Below are 6,403 nucleotides of genomic sequence, written 5' to 3'. Positions count from 1 at the left end.
AAACGTACATTGCTCATATGTAGTTTTGTATTGTGCTATGAAAAGATCTGAGATAATTTTCTTGTTGTTGCTATTGTGTCTGTATTTCTTAAACTTTTTCTCATTATTAGGATGAGTGTGTAAATGGATAACTGAGTTAACATCGACAACAAATAATTCAGGAAAATAAATTCCAGTCAATTTACTTAACCTCTGTCCAGCCAGGTAAATAATTTTACAGTCATTACATTGTCATTTATTTTACATATTATGCAGTACAGTATAGCAATACTTATACATTTTTTTAAACCACAAACTTGAATTAGTGCAAATAAATTTTCTGCGCTGTGACTTAAACTTTTTAAGTTATTGAGTCATGGGTACATAATACAGGTCTTAATTGAATTTTGGTTTAAGAATTTTGACTTTCGTCTATTGATAATAACAATTGTGATCAAATTATTTTGTTTTACATTAATGATAAGTCTCACCCTATATACTATTGAAAATGTTTGTGCTTGTTAGATTTATGACAAATACTTTTATGAAAATAGATTATATTGTTTATTTATAATTTCCAATTCAAGTTTTTATGCTTATTACATTTCCTTGTTTCCAGTACAAACTGAATGTGTCAATATGGCTTATATATATACAAGCATAGATCTTGTAATAAGTACTTGGTTAGAAAGCACTGATACTGTTTTGGATATGTTCCAAGTTGAATAAGGTGCTTGATGCATTTAGTAGGGTTGATGATGATTTTGCAGTATATGTAGACTGTGAGGATAAAGATCTCAAAACTGATACTGTACTATAACATTTTTATAGTACTTAATAAAAAGATTTAGCGATATTTGTAACTAATAAGTAGTACAGTATTATGTGACATTATATTCCAGGCTTTATAATCATGGGCTCAGAAGTAAGAAAGCTACAAAACTATTATCCCTGTCCCGCTGTTAAAAGTGTGTATTCAGTCCATGTAGTGTTTCAGTGTGATCAACTGTGGATCATTTTGCCTACCAATTTATTTTGCTACCAAATGAAATCAAAGATTGCATTCAATTTGTTTCTGAATTCCACAAATAGCTTCTGGATTGCTCCATTGGTAGCCTTTTACAACACTGATATACTAAACACAAAAATCTAAAAAAGAATGAAATTTCTGTGTGTGATGACATGCTCATGGTTATAAATATATCTGAAATTAATTTTATTTGCTTAAAATTACTGTTGATGTGGTTGGTCTAAATGATTACTGTATAAACCTTTCACCATCAATTTAAAGGTAAAAACTTTAAGTACAGTAAATTGTAAGTTATGCCGCAAATGTTATATGAATAATAAAAGTCGAAACAAGTAAAATACTGAGGTCAGTATTGCTGACAAAGAAGCTAGTAGTATGTGATATTTTGAAGGACTCATTCTTATTTAATGTAAACATTCCACAAAAGCCTAATGGAAAGGCATATCCCTGTTTGGTAGGTCCCTTAGTTAAAGGGGATAATAAGGTGATCAAGCTGGTATAGTGTATTCATTGAAATAAGAGGAAAAAAATGTAATGTAAGAGTTCATATTAGAAAGACATTATTGTGATGGACTTCTAATATGTCCGTGCTCTGGTAGATGTTAAATACCCGATAGTATAATGTAATGGTTAGTATGAAGCTACATGACTTTTGTAACCGAGTCAAACATTACTTAAGGATTAACGAGACTTAACATTTCTTACTTTGTATAAGAAAAGAATTTCAATATACTATAAAAGTCAGCTTTATCATATATTTTGATAGTGATACAATTTTTTTATGAGTGACCTTGTAAAATGGAGGGAAAAGTATTTATTACAGACAAACTAGAAATGAGAAATAACTTTGCAGATTTTAGCAAACATACCATGACCTGCATAAATATAGATATTATAAACCTATTGTTTTAACAGTGTATGAAATGCTGTGTTTTTATCTATACCAATGCTTGTGATAAAAGGAATATGGCTGTGTTTGCATATTTTCTTCACATGTAGAATTCTTTATTACAACTCAAGTACTACATGAAGGCAGGTTATCCTTCTCTGTCATGTTTTTCATCTAGTGATGTAATGCTATATAGAACTTTTTCCATTAAGAATACACAAATGAACTGTATGGTTGCAAGTAACTTTACACTGAACATAGTTGATTAGTTTTGTTTTTAGAAAATTTGAGTAACGTTCAGGCATCCTTTATTTATCAATAGTAATTGTTGAGCATTGATATAACTAATTGGTATAGGTTACAGTCAACTGCTACATTAACACTTGAGTGACATGACCACGCAGAAAACTATATACAGTAGTTATTCTCTCAAAGTTTTTTAGACTAATCGTCACTTTCCTGACCAAAACGTTCTAACTACAGTATGACACGTTTTTGTTTACTATACAGTATAAATTTGTGTTCCCATTCAGAGGTGCTTATGTGACTCGTCAGGTGATATAAGTTAACCTTGCTACTTCACCAAGTAAAACTATATGTATAGCGAAAGCTTCACATTACGGTATGTTAATATTTTTATTATGTAAAAAAATGGGTTTACTATATTTCTGTTCCCTATCACTTGCGTCCCAGTAGACACTAAAACCTTTGGTAAAGAAACTCATTGTTGAACAAAGATTGTAACAATTTTGCAGGAATTATCACCTTAGTAGGTGTCATGTTTCCACTTGCTCATTATATTCGTTATTTGATTTGCAATACGGTGACACAACATTAGTAAATTCTAGTGATGCACTAACAAGAGCAAATGCATATTAATTAGTATTAGATGATTTTGTATGTGAAGAGATTCACTGGGTGTTTTATTTTGATTTGCAATATTCACATGCAATGTATTGTGAAATATATTTATTCATCATGATTTGTGTTCTTTTGCCAAGAATTCTTTGCTGTTATTCTATGCATATTATGGAAAAACTACCTTAAAAGTATTACCTGTATTAGGTTCTCTTATTGCTTTGGTTATGAAATAAGTTCTTTAAATAGAAATGTGAAAATATATGAAATAATGATCCTGAGAGTAACCATTTAAAATGGATCAAGTTTTATATTGGACTTTTAAATTCATTGTATCAGAGAAAATGATACACAAGTAATTTTTACCTGTCATAGAATTGGTCACCTTTGTCTGGTTGATGCATATGAACAGAACAGGACCAATTCCCTATAAGTACAGAATGTACAGTAACATTGACTGTCTACATTTACTGTGTTAATGTCTAAATTTTGTTGATGTCAGTGCCAGGTTTTGGAATATAGTCAACGAAATAATTTAGATCATAATTTTTAAAACATGTTGAATTCTGGAGTAAAATCAGTCATAATTAAAATATTCATAATTTTCAACTTAATAACAAAGTTTTCTAGAAAATAATTTATTAACTAAGGTCTAAATTTTGCCCATAAGGACAAAACTTTCGTCCCAGCTGCAGGAGAATAAGTTAGTTAACTGAAGTATTGTGGTTGAAGTGATGACTAATAATGTAAGTCCATGAATTATTTCATTTTAGTATCCTTGTAACTGTTTGTAATCCCCATGCCATTTGCAGTGCTACAAATATTGTTACGGTATGATTGTATAAGATTTTACTACACTGCATAATGACCACATACTGCTGTATGTTCACAAAACCATAAGTTATGCAATAGCCTTCCTACAATTATTTTTCATTGCTTAGATTAAAATCTTATAGAGTATGTGTACTGTATTGTTTCATGATAATTATTTACTTTTAGAAAACTTTTTGTTCAGGTGCTATTCAACTCTGCTGAGATAGGTGTTTTCAACCTTATTATCAGGACCATACAAAAACATATTCGTCATTTTTATATATAAAAAAGCATATTGTTTAAAGGTTCTCTATAATCAAGGAAACGGCTAATTAGATTTTGAAATGGGCCACGTTATGGATAAAAAATTTTATCAGTTTTCTTGTAACAGTTAAGACTTAATAAGTTTGAAGCTGTTAGAACTAAATCATCTTTTTCTCTTGGTTTTGCTGTTGTATACCTAATTCAACTAATGTGATTCCCCTTTAGCTACCAGCTAATATATTTCTTTTAACTACCAGCTAACATACTTCTGGACATAAGTCTGCTGTTGAAGACTTATGTTGAACCACTTAATGACTTGATTCCCCCCATAATGATGTCGGAGATTATGCAATCATTGTCAGGTTAGTAGATTATTTTTTTACGAAACCTTCCTCTCGGCCATCTAATTTCTCTCTTTTCTGCATCTTCTGTGGGACTTGGTTTTAATTGCCGGCTAAGATGAGGTGTTATGGATTTTCCCATGGCAAAAGCAACAGGGATATCATGCCACACTGTTATTAAAAATTTCCTGTCAATTATGCTTTAACCTCAACCTCTGGTTTCTTTTGATATCGAGTCAATGCAGAATCCTGTGTAAGCCAATCCAAAGGCTATCCTGCTAATTTTGAATATGTGAGGATATACTAAATTATTGTTCTTTTGGAAGATGAAATTTCCCTTAAGACATCTGATTTTTATACTTGTATTCTACTGGAAGAAATTTTCTGGTTATTCCTTAAAATCTCAACTCTTGAAATGGCAGCTTTTCTTTTCTGTTTCCTATTAATGAATCTAGAATACTGTCTTTTTGAAAAAAAAAAAAAAAAAAATGGGTCACAGTATTCTCTTTGGCTCATATCCTGTGCACCAGTTTCAGCTAGCCTGTTAATCAGGATTTTATATAAACTGTTTGATTTAATTAAGAACTGTCCTTTAGATGGAAGAGGGTGAAAATCAACAGAAGCATAATTACAGACATCTGCCTTCTTCGGGGGATTTCTCTTATGAGATGAGTGTCTGACTTGTTAGTTTTTCTTCTCAATCATAAATACATGATTTAGTTACTTGTATTTGTTTGCCTTTATGGTTGCATGTCTACTTGGGTGTTACTCCTTGGAGATTTGGCTTTGGGAAATGTGTGGTCTCCAAGATTGTCATATACTGATTCTCAGTCCCAGTATTGAATGTGGCAGCTCGGAGCAAACTAGCGCACAAGTAGCTTTGTCTCCAATGATAATAATGGTTCTTTGTGTTGTCAGCTACAAGATGATTTTCAACATTGTAGGTGCTTTGACAGGTTCAAACTAAGTTTGTCATTTGCATGTTGAAATACTGGCCCTGGGACAGGGGAGACAATATTTTTTTAGTAAAATGTTCTATTGGACTCTCTGTTCTAGCCTCTTTATACCAAAGTCCTTGGAGACCACATGGTCGTTAAAACCTGTCAACATGGATTCTCAAAACATGTCAGGTGACAATTAACTTCATGAAAGAATTTGTCCTCAGCCAATGCAAAATTTCCGATACTGTATCACAATTCTAGTGTAAGTTTCATTAGAACGATGTTAAGGAAAGTTTATTCTTTTTAACAAATATATCTGAGCTCGACAATCATGAACTGGCATAGTGTCATGTTACTCTTTTGGGTAAACTACATACATACATACATATACCAAGGCACTTCCCCCAATTTTGGGGGGTAACCGACATTAACAATGAAACAAAACAAAAAAGGGGACCTCTACTCTCTACGTTCCTCCCAGCCTAACAAGGGACTCAACCGAGTTCAGCTGGTACTGCTAGGGTGCCACAGCCCACCCTCCCACATTATCCACCACAGATGAAGCTTCATAATGCTGCTACCTCCGCGGTCATCTAAGGCATCGGAGGAAGCAGCAGGCCCTACCGGAACTGAGTCACAATCGCTCGCCATTCATTCCTATTTCTAGCACGCTCTCTTGCCTCTCTCACATCTATCCTCCTATCACCCAGAGCTTCCTTCACTGCATCCATCCACCCAAACCTTGGCCTTCCTCTTGTACTTCTCCCATTAACTCTTGCATTCATCACCTTTAGTAGACAGCCATTTTTCATTCTCTCAACATGGCCAAACCACCTCAACACATTCATATCCACTCTAGCTGCTAACTCATTTCTTACACCCGTTCTCACTCTCACCACTTCGTTCCTAACCTTATCTACTTGAGATACACCAGCCATACTCCTTAGACACTTCATCTCAAACATTCAATTTCTGTCTCTCCATCACTTTCATTCCCCACAACTCCGATCCATACAACACAGTTAGTACAATCACTTTCTCATATAGAACTCTCTTTACATTCATGCCCAACCCTCTATTTTTTACTACTCCCTTAACTGCCCCCAACACTTTGCAACCTTCATTCACTCTCTGACGTACATCTGCTTCCACTCCACCATTTGCTGCAACAACAGACCCCAAGTACTTAAACTGATCCACCTCCTCTAAGTAACTCACCATTCAACCTTGCACCACCTTCCCTTCTCATACATCTCATAACCTTACTCTTACTCTCAACTTCCTTCTC

Source organism: Palaemon carinicauda, chromosome 33, assembly GCF_036898095.1.
Source record: "Palaemon carinicauda isolate YSFRI2023 chromosome 33, ASM3689809v2, whole genome shotgun sequence".
Classification (NCBI taxonomy): Eukaryota; Metazoa; Arthropoda; class Malacostraca; order Decapoda; family Palaemonidae; genus Palaemon; species Palaemon carinicauda.
This window is presented reverse-complemented; position numbering follows the sequence as displayed.